The sequence below is a fragment of the Canis aureus genome, chromosome 12 (genome assembly GCF_053574225.1).
Source record: "Canis aureus isolate CA01 chromosome 12, VMU_Caureus_v.1.0, whole genome shotgun sequence".
NCBI lineage: Eukaryota > Metazoa > Chordata > Mammalia > Carnivora > Canidae > Canis > Canis aureus.
The window spans coordinates 41,113,975-41,135,857 of NC_135622.1; the positions used below are offsets into that span (position 1 = coordinate 41,113,975).

The 21,883-nt window shown below is 39.1% G+C and overlaps 1 long non-coding RNA gene across 3 annotated transcripts in view; it reads left to right on the forward strand.

The window, feature by feature from the left end:
* The window catches only part of LOC144281036 (uncharacterized), a 98,221-nt gene that overhangs the window by 31,856 nt on the left and 44,482 nt on the right, over positions 1 to 21,883 (forward strand). The window contains exon 3 of one of the 3 annotated variants that reach the window (XR_013349488.1): positions 5,431 to 5,581. The exons of the other annotated variants lie outside the window; for them this stretch is intronic. This is a non-coding gene — a long non-coding RNA (uncharacterized LOC144281036). Of the gene's footprint in view, positions 1 to 5,430; positions 5,582 to 21,883 lie in introns of those variants that run through there. 3 annotated transcript variants of the gene reach the window in all.

Here is a 21,883-nt window from a genome sequence, read left to right on the forward strand (position 1 = left end):
ACACATGTATGTGCATGAGTGAAGGGACGGGCTGAGGGAGAGGAGAGAGGGAATCCCAAGCAGACTTTGCACAGAGCATAGAACCTGGAGTGGGGCTCAATCCTATGACCCTAAGATCAAGACCAGAGCTGAATTCAAGAGTCTGACACCCAGGTGACTGAGCCACTTAGGACCACTACCAAATATTCAATCTTACCACAACATGAAACATAGGAAGTTTTTGTTTTGAGTGGAAGACTGGCAGTTTTCTTAGCTGATATAGTGTAGAGGTTAAGAGCACAGACTCGCTTGAGGTTGCCCTTAATTCAAACCTGGCTGCATCGTTTAGAGCTATAGGACCTTGGGCAATTTGCCTATTTATTCTGTGCTGTTCTGTTTCTAATTCATAAACTTACTTAAGTATTAATTGATATATTTGATAGAAATCACTTAGCATAATATTATAAATAATAATATCATAAAAATGCCTCATGTTTGCATGTAGCTGGTTTTAACTTTTTATATTTATTTATTTATTTGAGAGAGAGAGTGTGTACATGCATGCACATGCAAGCAAGGAGTGGGGCAAAGGGAGAGGGAGAGAAAGAGAGAATCTTAAGTAGATTTCCTGCTGAGTGTAGAGCCTGACGTAGGGCTTGATCCCATGACTCTGAGATCATAACCTGAGCCGATATCAAGAATTGGATGCTTAACCACTTGAGTCACCTAGATTTTAACTGGTTTTAACTCTTTAAAAGCTCTTTAATTTCATTCTTACAAATACTCTATTGAATAAGTTGGGTGGGGATTATTGTTTTTTTTTTTACACACAAAGAAACTGTGGCCCAGAAAGTTTAGGTGATTTGTGAAAGGTCATAGATCAAGCATGAAGGACAATCTCCTGAATGCCAGCTCAGATGGGGTCTTACCAATCCACTTTTTACAGAGATGGTGGTGTTGGAAATTATTGCAGTGGGGTAAAAGAGTGGTTATGGTGGATCTTAGCCACTCTCTCCTACTCTTTGTCTGGAATTTGCTTTCACTGGGCTTTAGATCTTAAGTAAGAGTCTGAAGTCAGCTGAGGTTCTATAAATTAGATTGTTGTGTGTCAAATCCTGCTTACTGATTTTAGAAATAAAGCCTTTGTTATTTTCATTGATTTATTCTTGGGATTGTTTTGTATTCATTTTATTCTCAAGTTTAAATTGATTAGAGCCAAAGTCCATTCCATTCTTTCAGTAAGTACTGGTTGAATATATACTAAATGCCAGGAAATAAGCTAAGTGTTTTCACATATTTTTTTCATTTAATCTTCAGAGCAATCCTATATATTATGACAAATTGTCTCCATTTTACATAAAAGGCAATATAGGGTCAGATATTTAGTGACACACCCAGATCTATTAAGGACCATTACAAGAAAGGAAAATTATAGGTGAATCTTTCCCTTGGATAATGTTACAAAATTCCCAGTGAAGTATTAGCAAAATGATCCAACAATATATGGAAAAGATTTATCATGACCAAGTCCAATTTATATAGGAAGTCAAGGTTGGTTTAACATTCAAAACTTAGTTCAGTTTGCCTAATTAATACAATAATGAAAACTGAACTCTTAGTTTAATATATGGAAGTCATACGATGACTTTCATAGATGAAGCACAACATTTGATAAAGTTTAGTATTCATTTTTAAAAAAAGATTTTATTTGAGAGAAAGAGTGAGCAAGCAGGGAGAGGGAAAAATCTCAAGCAGATTCTTCTCTGAGCACAGAGCCCAACGTAGGACTGATCTCAGGACTCTGAGATCATGACCTGAGCTGAAACCAAGAGTTGGACACTTAACTGACTAAGCCACCCAGGCACCTCAAGTTTGATATTGATTTATGATAAGAAAACTCATAGTTATCTAGGAGTAAAAGGAATATTCCTTATTCTGATAATAGGAACTTACAAAATAATAATAAAAATCTACAGTAAACATAATGGTGAAATTTTGAAAGTTTTCATGAGACAATCAGAGAAGAGACAGTGATACTCCCAATACCACTTTGCTCCAACATTGTACTAGAATCCTAGCTAGGGAAATAAATTGGGGGTGGAGGGGTGGGAAGGCAAAATGAATAGAAAGGAAGAAATAAAACTCGTATTATTTGCAGATGATATGAAAGTTCATATTTTCTGAACAGAAAGTTCAGAAGATTCCACAGGTATAGGATTCAGATTACTAGGTGAGGTTGGTAAGGTCACCAGATACAAGGTCAATGAGCAATTCCAACAAACAGAAAATGAAATATTCAGGGGTGCTTGATGGTCAGTCAGTTGAGCATCTGATTCTTGATTTCACCTCACGTTGTGATCTCAGGGCTGTGAGATGGAGCCCCACATTGGGGCTTAAGATTCTTAAGATTGCTTAAGATCCTCTTTCTCCCTGTCCCTCTGCCCCTTCCTCCACTTGGCTTGTCTGCTCTCTCTCTCTCTCTCTCTTGCTCTCTTTCTCTAAGTAAATAAAATCTAAAAAAAATGAAAATAAAAAAATTTAAAACATAGCATTTGCAATAATGTCAAAAACCTCAAATATGAGGAATAAGTTTAAAGAGAGACATGCAAAACTGCTGCATTGAGTATCCCTTTTCAAAGTGTAGAAAATCATTTTATACCACTATTTACACTGAAGTACTTTACTCTTGTTTTCTGACAAGTCTGATGTGCCCAAGAGAGCCTTGCTAGTTCTGTTACACCAGTGGCAACCCTCTCGTCCCCTCCCAGAGTAGGGAGGTTCAGTCACTGGGCCACTGGAGAGTGGCCTTAGTGGCTTCCAGTCCTCTTTTCATCCCTTACCCTGGCCATTGGTTTTTCTGGTTCCTTCAAATTCAGAGATTTTCTGTGGTTCCGAGGTGAAAATTGCTTTGCTTCTTGATGACTCCCCCATCTTCATGTTAGTTTTCAGCTTCCTCTGTGTTACTCCATCAGCTATTGCTTTTGTCTTGTGGGATTCTCATGGATGTCTTTTGTCTGCTGTCATCCTCTCTCCATTTTGCCCTTATGGATTCACGCTTCAGACTTCTTCTACTGTCATTTTAGTGGGGTTGGAGGAGGAAGTAGAGATAAATGCATGGGCTTAATCTGCCACGTTTAGCTGGAAGTTCTGCACAAAGTCACAAAACAGCAAAGTCACTAGACAGTGTTTGTTTTGTTTATTCCTATCCAAGCCACTTAACACCCCACACTCTGCTCCCTCAGTTCTCTTAGCGGCTCTCCCACACCAGCAGTTGAGTTTGCTGCTGCTAGACCAGGTGATCTCTGGGGCTCAATCCAGTCTTGATAGCCTGTCTTCACATTGCCTCCCAGATGGTGTTCCACGCTGTAGGATCCTGGGCTGAGTGACAGGAAGGAGATTGCAGTCCTCAAGTCCCCAACCCCCCACTTCATCCATGAGACTGTCTTTTGGGGATTGAAGGAACACAGAGCAGTTTGAACAATGCCATTAATTAAAGCACATTCTAATTGATTGGATAATCCCTAGGTAGTTTAAGTTTATGGAGGGAAGGGATAAAGGAAATGGGAATAGAGGCAGAAATTGAGATAAAAAAACTCTTTCTCTTTCCCTCAAGCTCATCCTCACTGCAAGCACGTGATGAAAAGGTCTCCTTGTCCTGTAATTTTCTGAGTGAAAGGCTCTCATCCCTAGCCTCCTCTGGCCTTTCTATTGCACTCACACATCTATAGTGTCTCCGGAGGAGTGCAGGGATCAGGTGGGGCAATGCCTGCATTCAAATTATGCCTCCTCCCCTTCCCAGCTCTGTGACCTTGGGTGAGTCACTTTATTTCCCCGTGCCTCATCTTCCTCGTCTTCAAACTGGGCCAATAGTAATGCTCACTTCATGTGCTTTTTTTGAGAATCAAAGGTATTAGTGTGTAAAAGTACTTAGAACTGTGCCAGCCACCAATTGAGCACTTAATGCACATTAGCTGTCATTTTTACTACGTGCTTGTCTTTACAAATGGAGTTGAAAGTCATTATACTCCAGAGTTTGCTGCCTGTAAGAAGGCAGACTACTATTTGAGTGCAAAGGATGCTCTGAGGGCAGAAAGAGACAGTCATTAACTCAGTGGGGATTGGAGACTCATGGTTGAGGAAGGGGAGTATGGAAGGAACATTTAGGAAATTATTCTAGAGCAGTGGAGATCCTTGACTTGAGAATAATGGGTAAAGAGTGAGTTAGTTACCACCAGAATGTAAGTAATATGAGGGCAGGAATTTACCTCCAGGCCTAGCACAGTGCCCATCACATGAGAGGTACTCAGTAAACATTTGTTGAGTGAATAAATGAGTAAGAAGCTGGAAGGGTAGGCCAAGGGAGTGATGAATTTTAGACAGAAGAAACAGAGTATGGGAAGCACGTGGCCTAGAGAGCCTCCAACACATACTGGGGCAACTGTCAGGTCATAGTGTAGCAAGGGCTCAGCGCCTGTGTCAGAGAGAGGAGACCAGAGAGGAGGCAGGCCAGGGACCAGTGAGATTGTGGAATATGTGCTTCCCAAGGACACCAAAGGGATACACTCATTTCAGTGTCACCTAGGCCCCAGACCCACATTTTCTAAGACATAATGTCTCATTTGCAACACAAGTCCTAGATAATATCAATCAAGTTTACATTTTTATAATGCTTTCCACTGTACAAGGCAATGAAACACTTTCACATGTATTATCTCACTGAAGAATCACTGTACCTGGCAAAGTTGGTGAGGTCTCCATTTTACAGGTAAGAAAACTGAAGCTTAGAGAAGTTACAGGATTTACCAAGGTTACTCAGCTAATAAGCTGCAAACCTGGGATTCATGCTAGGACTTTGGATAGTATAGTGCTTCACTGAATTTTGTTTTTGCAGAAACAAATTCATAGTAAGCTGAATAATTAAAAAAACAAAAACAAAAACAAAAAACAAAACAGTCAAGTAACTGTCACCTAGGTTAAGCAGTAGAAACATTACCAGCTATTGCAGGAAGTCCTTATGTTTCCCAATCAAGTCTCAACAGCTTCCCTCCTTCTGAGGTAATGTTATCTTGACTTGTATGGTAATTGGCTCGTTGCTTTTCTTTCTAATGGTAGCACCTAAGAATGCAGACTTGTTTTTTCATCAAGCAAGTAATCATTTATAATATGGGCATTTTTCTATTAGCCTGAAAGTTCCTTGAGGAACTATCTTTGTGGCTTAATGCATAATTATTCTCTTGTTAAGTGTTTAGTGACCACCTCCCAGGAGCCCAGCAGCTGGATTCTGAAGAGCTAGAAATAAAAATAGGTCCTGACTCCAAGTTGGAACAACCTCACAGTCACTGATTTAATAATTTGTATGATTTTAAAATTAGACATAAACAACACTAACAGCAACAGTGACCCTCAACAGCCTTGGCATGCAAATACTGGATGTCCTTTGACTTTTTGCAGGTGGACCTTCACCCCTCCTGGCAAGGTTGTCCTTTGCTGTTTTGGGATGGATAGCAGAGCACCCAGGACACCAGCTCTTCACTTTGACTACATGCTATCATGTTGACAGTTGGACTTTGTAGATATAGTTCATCTTCAGAAATAAATTTATTGTCAGTGTTTCTCAAACTTGAAAATTTATAGGCTCCTGAGAATACATCTGCTTGTATTCCACTGAGAGACTTTTTATTAAAAGTTAAGCACTTGTAGTTCTGGATAATCACTTAGTGTCAATATGACCAACAGCCAATTATAATACCACCATTGAAATCTAATGACAGTATTCAGTGATCAGTGACCATCTGTGAACTACAGAATAAAGTTAGATTAATTTTTCAAAGGTTATCATAAAAATCAAAGTAGAAAAAAATTCTTACAGAAATCTTTGAATTCCTGAGGATGTATCTCTGTAAACACCAGTTTAAGGAACAGTGATGTATTTTGTCAAAGGAAAGGCATGCATTTCCATGTTGACTGGAATTCTAGATAAATGCATGGCCGGTCTCATTCATTTGGGGAATATAAAAAATAGTGAAAGAGAATAAAGGGGAAAGGAAAAAAAATGAGTGGGAAATATCAGAAAGGGAGACAGAACATGAGAGACTCCTAACTCTGGGAAACGAACTAGGGGTGGTGGAAGGGGAGGTGGGCGGGGGGTGGGGGTGACTGGGTGACGGGCACTGAGGGGGACAGTTGATGGGATGAGCAGTGGGTATTATTCTATATGTTGGCAAATTGAACACCAATAAAAAATAAATAAAAACAAAAATGCAGCTTGATATACTCAAAGTAGATCTAGTTTCTAGTGATGTTGACGTCACATTCTTGTAACACCTGTTGACTCCAGACGAAACTGTGCTGGGGGGCAGTAGGTGGATAACTCAGGGTTGCAAATTGTTCCCGGATAATCTACGAGTCAAGAGACCTGTCTTTGGATGCCCAGTGGAATTGTATTTTAAATTCCCATTGATGGACTGGAAGATGATCTGTTTTTTTTCCATCTGGTTGCCTGGTAAATCAAATGCTTCAGTTTTTGCTCTGTTTGTTATTTCTCTGACCACCAGCCCCAGTGGATTAAACAACTCACTGTGCCAGTTTGACCTGTGTCTGTTCTAACATATGGAGCAGATTTAATGAGCTTGTTATGACTGCTAGCAGGAACCTACCGAGAGAGTCATGGAATTTCAGAGTCGAAGAGAAAAAAGCCAGTGTGGCTTAGCTGGATTGTGCATGAGCCTCCCACCTTGTTTTCCTGCTGTCATTCTTCACCTGGTCCAATCCATTTTCCACACGGAGCATAGCTGCCTTCTGTTGGGTTCCCTAGAAGCAGAGACTGAGTGGGGTTTGGGGATGCTGGTGCAAATGATTTATTGAGAAAGTGTTTTTTTTTTTTTTAAGATTTTAAAATTTTATTTGAGAGAGAGAAAGAGAGAGCATGAGTAGAGGGAGCAGCAGGCAGAGGGAAAGGGAGAAGCAGACTCCTCACTGAGCAGGGAGCCCAATATGGGGCTCCATCCCAGGACCCTGGGATCATGACCTGAACCAAAGGCAGATGCTTAACCGACTGAGCCACTGATGCACCCTGAGAGAGTGTTCTTGAGAGAAGAGGAATGAGGGAAGCAGGACACAGCAGGGGAAAAATGCAAGGACAAGGTCACAGCTAGAGCTCAGCTTTAGCATAATCCCATGAGATGCCCTGGAGTGGAATGGCACCACGTGGGTATTCTCACCTTGGGGCAAAGGTGCCAACCCTTTGTACTCCATATTAACCAGTCATTGATTATGGGTCCCCAGACTAGAGGAGAGTGGGATAAGGGTGATTCTTCAAGGAAGGGGGCAGCTGTGAGCATTAGCACCCAGTCCTCATAACACTGGGGAATGGGTGCTGTGCTAGTAAACATGATCTGGGCTGGGCACCAGCATGTTACACTAGATAAACCACCTGACATGCACATTTGATGCAGACAGCTGGTAAGCGACCTTGCTTAGGGGCACATATCCAGTGCTTTGCTGATGAGCTTTAAAGTTTAGCTTAGCTTATATGGTATTTGGTGATTTGCCCAAGTCCCTAATTTATAGTTCAAATGCATAATCTGAGATTAAGTTTTTTGGGGGTGGAGTGAGGGAAAAAAACCCTCCAGATATTTCTTAGAATTCAGACAGACTTGGTGGCCACTTTGGACTGGATTTGCCCTACTGGAGCTGATCAGTGAGGGTAGCCTGTCAATGTCCAAAAGACTCTGATCCAGTGAGTCGGATGTAATAGTAGGATCTCTGGAAAATGGCATTCTTGCAGTCAGGTGGGTAATAGAGTATTTCTGCAATCGGACACAAAGAGTCCAAACTCTGGACCTGTGTCAAAACACCTTAAGTAGACTCTATCCGCTGAGCATGATGGGACTCCTGATAGGCTCTGTGTTGTTCACGGTTGGCTCAGTGACAGTGTCAATCAAAGATTTTGTTGAACAGGACTGGCTAAGGCAGGGGCAAACAGCAACTAACCTTTGTTTCAAAGCTTTAATAAAAGATAGTATTTCCAATTTGAGAAGCTCAGATGAAGAGCTAGGTCCCAAGGGGAACACTATTATTTTGTTACAAGCTAGTTGTTGCTTCATTTTGGTGAGAATTAAGCTTTTCCCTGAAGTCACTGAATGGTTTGATGATCTTCATAGTAATTATAGATGTGGTCTAGAAGCTGGTGCCAGATGAAAGGAGCTGTGTCCCTGCAGTCTATATCCCCATGTGCTCTATTGACTGGCAAATATGGCACGGAGAATTTCAAGCATAATGATTGCTCAGCCAACTAGATCAAATCTTATTTCTAAAAGCTGTTTTCTTTCAGAACTAATACGTTTGTTTCTGACTCATTCTGATCAGTGGGGCATCGAGTTGTAAGGAACAGATTGGAAATTATTTTATTGATTTTTTTCCTTTTTTATTTACCAAAGGTGAGAGTGAATTTCTCTTCCCTGAGTGTTGTTCAGCTTCGAGTAAAGCTAAGGACATGAGGAGGTTTGGGTAGAGTTGATTTGGAACCATCACCAGACTGACTTTGCTGCCCTGGCACATAAATGCTTGGGAAACTGTGTTGTGGAGGAAAAGAGTGACTTCACTCTGATATCTAAAGGGTAAAGTCCACTTTTTCTTTATGGCCCTGGCTGGAGTGGTCATTGGGACATCTTACCAGCCTCTATAACCAATGTTCAGTGGAGGTCTGAGAGCCTCACAGATACTCCTGAGATCATGGTGTGGGACTGCAAAGGCCACTCTCTTGGTTCAGGATCTTTGGTAATTGTCTGATTTTGAATCTTGCTTCCCTCCCTGGGCTCCAATCTTTCACCAGGAGGGAGAATGAGAAGGGTTGGTTTCTGTTGAATCCAGGAGAAAGACAGCTTTCCTCCCTCACAAGAAGGAAGTATTAGATAAGGAAGAGGAAACCATGTTTTTTCCCCCTCAGTTTTTTCTTCCTCAGGGACTCTCTCAATTTCCATTTCCAAATTGTTTAAAAATTAGTAGTGAAAATCATGCTTAGGATGTCTTCACATGGCCCTCTTTGATTTTTGTTCCTCTAAATGATTTTTAAGTTATGCAAAATGAAAACTTTTATGTGCACTCTTGGCAAACAGTAATGACCTAGCATAGCCCTGTGCTAAGTAGCTTTACATGCATTACTTCATTTAGTCCTCAAAAGCATTTTATGAATTAGGTTATCATAATTACCTTCTATTTACATAGCTGGGAAGTGTTGAAACTTGAATTCAAACAGAGGCATATTGCCTAGGACTTTAAGGTCCCATGATCTTTACCATGATTATGTTACCTCCCAGTTCAGGGAGGGTGAAGATGTAACTAATGAGCCTTCTGTGGGGGTCTGGCTTCGTGGTACAGTGGCACCCCCTTCTACCCCAGCCAAGGTTTTATTGTGCCACCACAGTGATCAGAATAAGCTCTCAGAACCAGGCAAACTCCCAGACTTGCAGCAAGTTCATTTCTAACTTTTTACTACCCCATATGACATGCCCCACTGACTGAGAACAGGTGATAAAAGAGGAATCTTAGATGTAAGAGAAGGATCCACATTGACCTGCAAAGAGCACTTCAAGATGGAAAGAAGATGATTCATTACCTTATTGGACTTGTGGATTACCTCTTGCCTCATGTTGACCACAATTATTTGAATAGATTTTTAGTTGTAGCTGCTTAGAACTCAGAGTCCTGGGAGTGTTGTAACCGGTATTGGAAAGAAGCACCCTGCTTTGCATCCCCTGGGTGCTTAGACCATGAGCATCACAAGAGCAGCTCTTCAATGCTACAGAAATGTTAAGATGTTACAGATGTACTCCATTAAGCTGAATCAGTATCCTATTAGCTTGTATATGTTTGATGTGGCCTGTTAAGTGGATAAGCACCACCCATGCCTCACATTTAGGTAGAGACAGAAAGGTAATAAAGTAGTTCTCAACCCTGGATGCACATTAGAATCACTTGTAAAGCATAGCAATGCCTGAGCCCTACCCCAGACCAATTAAATCAGCATCTCTGGGTGTGAGGTCCAAGCATCAGTGTGTTTTCAAAGCTCTCTAGGTGATTCTAATGTATCCAGGGTTGAGAACCATTGGATAAAAGCTAAGTCAACTGTGAAACTGTGCTAATAAACCGTGTCCTAAGTAAACTATGATATGTGAGGGAGCTTGAGCATTAGTATGCAATTCAATTGACCAGCTGGGAAGAGGTCTTGGTGGCAGCAGTGGGGTTGCCCACAATGATAGCTTTGTGGAAGCAAGGTAAGGGAATGGTAGAAAATGAGGGATAAAATGATTGTCTGGCTGACAGTGCTGCAGCAGCCTTGAACTCTGGTAGAATAACTGGCTGAGACTGCAGGGGATGGAGTCAGGTGGATGTAGCCCCAGCCAAGTAGCAGAATTGGTGGTGTCATTGTGTGAAGGTTTGGGGATGTAGGAGTCCAGGCACATAAGGGTAGAGCAGCTTTCGGAATTGTGGCAGCTTCATTGAGCAAGATCATGGGCCTTGGGGACACAAAGGGTGGTGGCAGCAGTCACAGACCAGGAGCAGTGGATATGACGCTAGGAAAGAGCAGGAAGCCCAAGCCTCATGGGCTTCCAGGAAGGTCAGACAGGTATAAAGATGTCTGTCCTATTAGGATCCATGTTGAATGCTGCCTTTTGATGTTTGCAATGTGAACTGCTTTACTTAGAGAAGCATCCGTTAGGAACATTTTAAACTATTCATGTGCAAGCAATGATAGCAAAGCGAGGACATTGTGAAGATGTGGTATTCAAAATGTTTATTTGTGTGCTCTTTATAATTTGTTTTTGTACAATCCCCATCCTACATTCTCACCACCTAACAAGGCTAGCAGTGCATTGTAACAAGCCCAGAGTTTAAGCCCAAGAGGAGGCCAAAGTTCCAAGGCTTCTAGAGGAAAAACAGGAAGGAAAAAAGCCTCCATTGCTGAACTTTGACCTTTCATCTTGTAGACTTGTGGCTTGTTCAAGCAATCACAGACAAAGGAGCTGGAATGGAGTACAGACATGTTGTTGGGCCCATTGTGTGTATTAATGGAGACTGGCCATTTTAACACTTGCCGTCTTGGAAACTTCCAGGTCTGAGAGGGCCAGAGAGGGTAAGACAGACCCCATTATCATTTCTCGACATGGTGCCATCTGTCATCACCACATCACCAGAGCTCACTGGGTGTCCCTTAACAGACTCCCTTAACAGTCCCTCTCCTCAAGGAGCCCAGGACCAAGTGAAGTGAATAGATAATATACACAATCATCTAGAGGACAGTGCAGATCTGTCAGGCGAGGTAATTCTTCTGCCTGCATTCTCACCATGTTGTTATGAGAATCAGTTAGCTAACATAAGTATAATGTGCAATAACAGTTAAGGTGTTAGTATTATCAAAATTCAGGCTATTAAGCTATATTTCAGGTGTATTGCCATATTTTTCATGTCAGAACCTGATGTTTAATGCAAAATCACCTACACTTTAGAAATAAGGTGAAGCCTGAAGGAATGAAAGTTCTTGAGCATTATGCCAAGAGGATGCCATTACAATATTTAATACATGCTCTGGTTTAAACTAGCTCCTTAACTATAGTCTTCTTTCCTACCTCCCTCCTCCAAGCAAAATGATGAGACCAACTTTGACATATGGAAGAATTTCTGTGGTGCAAATTATTCTGGAGGAGAAAAACAAAACATGATTTGCAAATGCTGTCAAGGAAATGTTTCTTTCCAAAGGCTACAAGCAGAACCAAGCATGTCTCGGTGTGTGAGGATTGTCTGGTGGCAGTGCATGGCTGTGAATGAGAGGGCCATGGGGATGTGTGTGCCAGGTGCTCTATCTATGTTTTCAACCCAGATGTTTTGCTGTGTTGCTCTTAGGACCTCCAGCACAGTCACCTTGATATTCTCCAGTATTCAGGAAACTAAATCAAATATTTCGGGAAATGAAATTCCCACCTCTCTGTCTCTCATCGTATGTAAACAGAATGACACCTGGTATCAGTAAACACTTTGGCCAAGCTTTCTCTAGAGCTGCCTATTCATGAATGGCCTAGTGAATGACTTTAAAAGATCCTTAAGGGGAACGTTTGAATTATAAAAAACATCTCATTTTCCCTGCAGTCTCTCTTTGAGTGAATCTTTTCTCTGTCATGCCGAGTGGGAAATGGCATTGGAGCAAAGGAAGAACAATCGTGCTTTTATCTCATAGCACTCACAGATATCTGGACTAAAGGAGTCTGCCTTGTTGACAATACTTCAGCCAGTGTTGTCCAGCAAGCTGCACTGAACCAGAGGCTAGATAGGCTGTAGCACAATTTCACTATAAAACACATGAAAAGCAAAACAGTGTGGATAGCAACATAGATTTTGATAAAACTTGTTCTGCCACTTACTAGTAAGATGATTTGGGGTGAGATACTTAACATCTGTATGCCAGAGTTCCCTTAGTTGTGAAATGGAGGATAATAATGGTACCTATCTCATAGAGTAGTTATAAGGATGAATGCAATAATGAATGGAGCGGGCTTTGGCGCAAGGCATGGGTCCATTATAAGCACTCGAAAAACATGAATCAGGTCATCCTGAAGATCTGAAGATAGTGAGGCTAGAGCATTTGCTAGGCCAATTGATAAAGTATCATCATATTTGTAGCCAGATGGGGGGTTATAATAGGTATATATTCATGCATGACTGCAGCAAGGTGTTCATATCCTAGTGTAAACGTGTTTTTTTTTTATGACATCATGAAGTTGGAAACTGTCCAAATGGTGTACAGATGAGCAGAGAATATCACAAACATGTAAAACTGTTAGTCAACAACTTGAAACTGTCTTGCTAATGTCAGAGTGAAAGCATTGCCAAGGGTGAAGTAGAAAGAAAAAGTTCTGTTAAACCAACAAACAACTTAGTGGCTTCTTAGAAGCATAATTTTAATTTTTGTCAAATGAATACTTATGTATAATTAAAAAAGTCAGCTAATACTACAAAGTTCATGTTGAGAAACTGTGTGTCCCCATTCACTCCATTCATCTTAGAGTTCTACTCACCACAGGGAAAGACTTTTTAAGCTCTTTACTTCTACTGTTATGTTTATCTTCTATTTCTACTAACATACAATATTTTGCTCTTAGTGAGTTTTCAGTTTCACACAGTCTCTCTTTTTCTCTCTTGACTCAAATGTCTGGTGACTCTTGACCACATTGAGTGAAGCCATAGAGAGTGGACTCAGTTTATGTCCCAAGCAGGATAAGTAGATAAATCTGAACTCCAGGTCAGCATTGAAAGGCTCTTCTTAACTTGTTGACTTGCTTTTCATCTTCAGAAAACTTGGTTGATACTGTTTTATTTGTCTTTGTGGGCCTGTCTCCTTTTTATCCCTTTATTGTCATTTTTAGTGTGGTTTGAGATGGAATCAGAAATAAATGACAGGATTTCATCTCCTTAGAAAATCCCATCCATAACTTGTCAAAAGCTTCTGAGAGACTACTAAATAGCAATTAAAAAATAACCAATAGCAATAGAGCTTCAATCAGTGGTTTCCTCTGAGAAAGGGGAAATCAGATAGGAATGAGGAGAGAGGATTTTACTTCTCATGCTACATACTTCTTTTAAATATATACATGCATATGTAAACATATATTTATATCAACCACTTATGATAAAAACAAGGTCACTTCAAATAATTTAGTCATTTGTAGTAGTTGTGGCTTAAAAACTTACACTTATACCTGGGGATAAGATTGCAGTTAGGATTGGAATTTTACTTATTGCATTCTCATTTTGATTTCTTCAAAGTTCTGAGGAAGAATTTTTTTATAGGTTATTTTATGTCAGCTTAAACGGCTGTGGGATATTAAAAAAAGATTTTTACTCAATTTGAACAAAAATTGATTGGGCCCTGAAATGAAAAGCAATATTTTGTAGCATGATGTCTTCTGGATTCTGACTACATTCTAACTGTGGAATGGCCAAATAGCTATTCCAAAAGTATGGAAGAAAGTAAAGTTGATGTTTTCAGTAAGGCATGACAGACAAGCAGTTTGCTTTCTGTGCTGCAAATGTCTTGAGTTCAAGAGTGGAAGGCATAAAGGCAGTAATATCAACTGCTGTAACTCACCAAAATACCCAGAGCAGGTGAGAGTCAGAGCCAGGAATAGAACTCCTGTGGGTCCATCTTGGTTTTAGCCAGCATGCTAAGCACAGGAACCAAGTGCCTTGGAAGAACGCTGAGAGGTCCGAGGGTACCATCTGTCTGGGATGTCTGGGGAAAGGTTTATCAAAAAGGGACATCTAGGCTGGGTAACAGTTCACAGCTTACGGTGCAGCACTTACTTAGGGCTATTTGCAGGCCTCTCAGTGTTTTAGAAGGAATGTGTATTTGTAGGAAGTGGAGGACTTGCTGGCACTGTTTCTGTTCTTCATTGTACATAGAGATATTCTTGATTTCCATGTGAGGAATGACTGCTTAGAAACTTAAAAGCACTGTATGGTAGAGTTACAGTGACCAAGTCAGCATGGTATTTGAATAAAAATAGACTTATAGAGCACTGGCATGGAATTGAGAGCCCTGTAACAGATGATCCTTAGATGGCCAATTGATTTTTAGTAAAGATGTCAAGGTAGTTCAGTGGTGAAAGGATAGAGTTTTCCATATGTGGTGCTTGAACCACTGGTTATTCTTGCTGGTGTTCTTTCTTTTTCTCATTGTTTATAATAAAGCTATTTTTGATTTCCATAAAAGAAATGACTCACTACTTAGAAACTTAAAATTACAGGACCACAATGGAATTAAATTGGAAATCAACACTGAGGAAATTTGAAAAACTCCCAAATATGTGAAAATATAAATAACACACTTCTAAATAATGTGTGAATCAAACAAGAAATCACAAGGGAAATTAGAGAGTATTTTGAACTGAATTAAAATGGAAATGCAGTGTATCAAAATTTATAAAATGCACCTAAAGCAATGATTAGAGAAAAGTTAATATCTTTAAATGCTTCCAATAGAAAAGCAGGAGGGTCCAAAATTAGTGAGCTAATCTACTTTAAGAAATAAAGGACAGGAGTGCCTGGAGGGTAGCTCAGTTGGTTAAGCATCTGACTCTTGATTTGGGCTCAGGTTGTAATCTCAGGGTTGTGGGGTCCCTGCTCAGCATGGAGTCTGCTTGGGATTCTCTCTCCCTCTCTGCCCCTCCTGCTTATGCTCTCTCTCATAAATAAATAAATAAATAAATAAATAAATAAATAAATAAATAATGAAATAATGAAATAAAAAAGAAATAAAGGGAAAATTAAACCCAAAGAAAAGCAGAAGGAAGAAAAGAATAAAAATCAGATAAGAAATCACTGAAATGTAAGACAGACAAATAATAGTGAAAATCATTGAAATAAAAATCTTATTCTGTGAAAAGATGAATTAAATTAGTAAAATTTCAGAGACAGGGAGAAGGAGATTGAAAGAGAGAGAGAGCTTGTAAGAGAGAGAGCAAGAGAGGGTAAAATTATTAGTATCAGAAATGAAATAGGGACATCACTATAGATTTCATCAACATTGAAAAGATAATGAAGTAACGGTATGAAAATTTTATGGCAACAAACTCAACAACTTAGATAAAATGGATACCTTTCTTGAAAGACACAAATTGCCAAAGTTCACTCATGAAGAAATAAAATGAATTGTCCCATATCTGTTGAATACATTGAATTCTTAATGAAAAACAACAAAACCTCCAAGCCCAGGTAGTTTTATTGGTGAATTACATCAAATATTTAATGGATAAATAATACCAATCCTACACAAACTTTTTCAGAAAATTAAGGAGGAAGGACCACTACCCAACTCATCTTATAAGGTCAGTATTACTTTGGTGCCAAACTTAGATAAGACAACATAAGAATAGAAAACTCCAGACTAATATTCCTCATGAATGTAGATTTAAAAATCTTGAAGTATTAATAAACTGAATCTAGCAATATGTAAAAATTATAGTATACCATGACAAGTGGGGTTTATCCTAAGAATTCAAAGTTGGTTTAACATTATTAAATATACCATGTTAATAAAAGGTAAAACTTATTTAATCATCTAAGTAGAGGCAGAAAATGCCTTTGAGAAAATTCAACACATATTTATGACAAAAACTCTCAGCAAACCGGGAATAGAAGGGAACCTCTTCAATTTGAGAAAAGACATCTATGAAAAACCTACAGCTAGCATCACACTTAATGGTGAATATATTCCACCAAAGATCAGGAATAAGGGCAGTAATCTGCTCTCATGACTGTTATTCAACACTGTAATTGAGGACTTAGCCAGTGCATTAAGGCAAGAAAAAGAAACAAAAGATATAAAGATTGGAAAGGAAGAAATAAAACTTTATTTGTAAACAATATGAGCACGTATGTAGAATGTTCTAAAAATCTCCAGAAAAAAAAAGAAGCCACTAAAACTAACAAGCTAGTTTAATAAGATTAGATGATGTGAGATCCACAAAAACCCAAACTAGCTATATTTCTAAAAATGGGCAAATAACAAACCAACAAACAAATAACAAACCAATTTAAATGATAGAAATACCATTCACAGTAGTAGCACAGAATGCTCAGAAATAAATTTAACAAAAGATTTGTAACCTCTACACTGAAATACATAAAACATTGCAGAGAGAAATTAGAGAATATCTAAATGGAGAGCTATAGCAGGTTCATATATTGGAATATCCAGTATTGTTAAGATGACTCTACTTCCAAAATTGACTTGTAATTTCAGCATAATCCCATTCAAAATCCCAGTAAGCTTTTTTCCTTATTTTTTTTAATTGACAAACTCATTCTAAAATTTACATGGAAATACAAAGGAAGACCCAGAAAAATAAAACAATTAAAAATGAATTTAAAGACTTACACTTCCTAATTTCAAGAATTACTCTAAGGGGTGTTTGGCTAGCTTAGTTGGTATAGCATGTAACTCTTGACCTTGGGGTTGTAAGTTCAAGTCCCACGTTGGCCATAGAGTTTACTTTAAAAAAAAAAAAGAATTACTGTAAAATTGCAGTGATCTAATCAGTATGGTTTTGGCATAAGGATAGAATTATAGATCTTGGCACAGAATTGAGAGTCCTGGAACAGATCACCCTTATGTGGTCAATTGATTTTCAGTAAAGGTGTCAAGGTAGTTCAATGGTAAAAGGATTATCTCTTCAATGTGATGCATGAAGAATTGGTTATTTTATATGGAAAAAATGAACTTTGACTCTTCCTTCATGCCATGCACAGAAATTAATTAAAAATGAGTTACATATTAAATCATAACATTTTTATGGGCAAACAAAAAATCTTAACTTGAGTTAGGCAAAGATTTCTTAGGACATAAAAAAGTATAAACCATAAGAGTTAGAGATTATAAATTGGATTTCATCAAAATTAAAAACTTCTGCTCATATAAAAACAAGAATAAATGAATAAAAAGCCACAGCTTGGGAAAAATATTTGCAAAACATTTGATAAAAGTACAAAGTACAAAAGTGCAAAGAACTCTTAGAAGTTAATAAAATTTTAAAAATGAGCAAAAAGACTGAGACATTTCACAAAAGAACATACAGAAATTACTAGCAAGAATATGAAAAGATGCTCAATATCATTAGTTGTTAGGGAAATGCAAATAAAACCACTATTGCTCCCAAGAGTAGCTGAAAAGATTGATGGTAGTAAAATGTTGAAAATAATGTGAATCCACTGAAATTCTCATGTTGCTATTGGAAATGAAAAATGGTATAGCCTTCGAAGCAAGTTTGGCAGTTTTTTTTTTTAATCAACTTGAACATACACTTATCATATGACCCAACAGTTCTACTGTTTGTTGTCTATTCAAGAAACAAAAACATATGACCACACAGGGAGGCATTATTCATAATAGCCTAAGATCAGAAATAACCTAATGTCAACCAACTGGTGCATGGAGAAACAAGATGGGATATCCATGCAATCAGCTACAACTCAGCAATAAAAAGGAAAGAACTACTGATAGACACAACAACATGAAGGGATCTTAGAACCATCACAGAGAATAAAAGATGTCAGATGCAAAAGACTCCATCACGTATAATTCTATTTAGATGAGATTCTGGAAACAGCAAAACTATGGTTGCAGAAAGATCTGTGGTTGCCTAGTACTCCAGTACCCAGGATTGACTACAAATAGATACAAGGAAATTTTTTGAACTGCACACTCAAAATAGACAAATTGTAAGTAATTTATACTCCAGTAGAATATAGAAAAATATTATTGCAGAAAGCCAATTATGCAAATAGTGTTCCCCCCTCTCAGACTCTTAGAGAAGTGTTTTAAAATGCTCTAATTGTTTTTCCTGCAACATGGTGGCTGTATGTGGTGGCATGAATTTTTGTGGCTAATTTATAGAACTTCCAATACTTGTGCATGTGAACTCTTAAATGGAATTGAGCAAACATGTCCTGGTGATATTGTGGTAAAATGGGGATTGAAAACTTAAATTCAGATCAGACTTGATTATTTTAAGAAATATTTTAAAAATACTTCAGTTTATGTCACAAAAATTTATCTGAAATTTTGACCACCGTTCTCTCCAGCAAAATTACATACTTGTTTATGTGCATCTTTGTAGGTTACGTAATGCCTTCTTCCTCTCATGCTTTTGGTTAATGTGTTGGTGAAGAGAATGACTCCCATTTGTTTCTACAAGTGGCCACATTTTAAGCTTCTGGACAATACATGATGAGAGTATAAATGTTCTTTATTGAATATCAATATTTTGGCTACTCTATAATTGATGGTTATGTTTAGAGAATATTCTAGAGGCTCATCATTGAGAAGAAATAGTAAACTTTTGTGTTTTGGGCAAGGAAGAGTTGGAATAAAATAGGAGTTGGATTAATACTTATGAGAAATAGTAATTTTTATCTTGATTTCCTTGAATCTTCTTTTCTTTCTCTCACTTTCTTTCTTCCTGTCTTCTACACACACATACACACACACCCCACACAAAATCCCTTTATCACAGGTATGACATTTGGAGCTAGAATTGAAGAGAGCAAGTAGAAGTAAAAAACAAAAACAAAAACAAAACCCACAAAAACCAAAGGCATAACTTTAAATGAAGTGTTTCTACTTCCAGGATTTTATCCTAAGGGAAAATTAATACACGAACAAAGTTTAAGCTGTAAGGCTTTGCCATCTCAATTTTGCAAGTAATAGCAGAAAACTGTAAACAATCTAAATGTCACATTGGGGTTTTATTTAATAAACTACTGTGATTTTATACAATGGACTAGCATGTGGCCATTAAAAAGCCATTCTTATAGATGAATATTTACAGTAGATGGATAAATGTTCCTGTGCTTAGCACAAGATTGAGTTTGCTTCCGTGATTGTAGTGGGCCCTTGGCAGGTCTACTGTGGGACCAATAACCCTCTAAGAAACAGAAGACCAATCTGTCACCGTGATGTAGCAAAGAATTTCCTTATGTAGTTTAGGATGGATCCATGAGGCAGCTCCCAAAGCCAGTAGTCCACCACTCGCTTCTACAAGTGGGATCCATGCATCAATAGCATCCTGTCACCTGCGACTTGCTACACAGAGTATTATTCCCCATCGTAGACCTACTGAATCAGAATTTGCATTTTAGCAAGAGCCCCAGGTGGTTCCTATGCACATAAAGCGAAAGAAGCCTGTCTTTAACCTGATTCTGTGAGGGCTGCACAGACCACAACTTTGGATGCCCACGGAGAACTGTAGTGTCACTTGTGCCCTTGGTTTTGTGAGCAATTGCACTTCTTGATTTGCTGATTTGGAAGATAGTTTCAGTGAAAACAACATTAACGGAGTTCAAGACACTGTTTTCTTCCATCTTCAGACCAGACCAACTTTTATCATCTGGACTAGCTCATATGCATGATTCTAAGATCAGTAGTTCCCAAAATGTGTCCATGGAACTCTGGTTCCTTAATTTTTTCAATAACCATGTATTAAACCATGTCTGCCCAGCTCTGTTACAGGCACTGGGGTTACAGCAGGAAGCTACACAAAGTCTGTGCTCTCATGGGGCTTATGATCTAGTTATAAAAGGTATGAACAGATTAAAAAAATGGGAGATGAGAGGGATTTGTGGCCACATATAATTATTAGCTGCAGAGTTTCTCACATGCTTGAATATATTATTGTACTTCGTAAGTTACCACGGGGGTGGAAGGGGTGGGATGGGCAGAGGTTGAAAATCCGCAATGTAGCACTTTCAAAACCAATTGGACATGGAGCTTCTTTAATAAGGAGGTTCTGGCAGGATTCGTGATCTGCAGAAAATAGTTTGACAAGTGTAGCTCCAGAATCTTAAGACCAAGAGGGTTTCTTATTGTTGTTATTGTTATTTAGGAGCTTAGGAGGGTAAGAACTTCTTTTTCATAAAGTTCAGAGATATTTATTTCTTCTCTCCTTTGTCTTCAAGTAATAATACTTCATACTCATTTAATAACCAACTCTACTGGTGCTTAAAACATGCTGACATTACTCCATAATGATGTTAAGACCAAATGAGTGAGAGAGGCGATATCCTCACCTACATGTAACAGATGAAAAAATGCTGGAAGAGGAGAAGAACTCATTGAAATAATCACAAGGGAATGTGGCAGTCAGAATTCTAAGTTGGCCCCCATGACCTTCCTCCCTAACTTTATCCCCATGGAAGGGATTTTGTAGGTGTAGTTAACATTACTAGCCAGTTTACCTTAAGCTAAGGAAATTATTTGAGTGGGCCTCACTGCATTACCCTTTTACAAGCAGAGTTTTCTCTGGCTAACACCTTGGTTCAGCCTGTGATATCCCGAGCTGAGAACGTGGCCATGCTGGCCTGGTCTTAGGACCTGCAGAACTGTGAGTGTTGTTTTAAGCTGCTAAGTTTGTACCAATTTGTTATAAAGCAATAGAAAACTGAAAAACAGAACTGAAAAGCCACCAGGCCTCTCATTTGACCAATGAAGGAAGTGAAGTCTTTGGTTTGCCTAATGTGAGTGTCTTAGAGGGTCTCTGAGGCCACTTGGCCACTTCCAACCTAAAGATTCAATAGTTTTAACATCAAGCTCTCCCTCCCCTGGGAACTTTTCTAGCAGAGGATTTTCATTACTCATAGGGTGTGCATTCAAAGAGCTCAGCAGCCTGATGAGGGGAAGGGAGCAGCAGGTACATGGTGCTGGCACATGTAGGGCTCCATTCAGAGCTGTGCAATGGAAGGAAGGGGTGTCCTCTGCATCCATCTGGTGGAAAAGTGTATGTGTTCTTGTAGAATTTGGGTGATGTGTGACATTTTGAAACCCTAACATCACCTGCAAGGACCTCTAGGATGAGTTCATAGACTTCAGCCTAGGAACTAATGCTCCTTACACTGGTGAGGAAACCAACACCAGAACAGGGGTTATGATTTGCCCAAAGTTCATCTGTGGAATAATTCAGCACTTGTTTGAGAACTCAGACCCATTGATTCCAGGACGGCATTTCTTCTGCTTCACTCCTCTCCTCTCCTCTCCCCTCCCTCTGCCCCTTTCTTTTCCTAAAAAAAGAAGCCAATCTTTTCCCCTCATCTATAAAGCTGCAAAGGAGAGCAGAGGACTAAAAGAAAAATCCCCACACTTTACTGCTGTAGCAGGTTTTTCTTCAGTGATTCCATGAATCAGGCACCATCTAATCTAGTAGATAGACGAGAGCTCTGAGGAATTATACCAGGTGAGAGATTGTCAAAGTGAGCAGGAACAAGGAAGTTACACTGGGCATTTGCTAATAGGTTGAAACATGGTTAGTGTCCTTATATGGAACAAAGAGAAGTCTCGGAGCTGGTCAGGTAACTGGTGCTG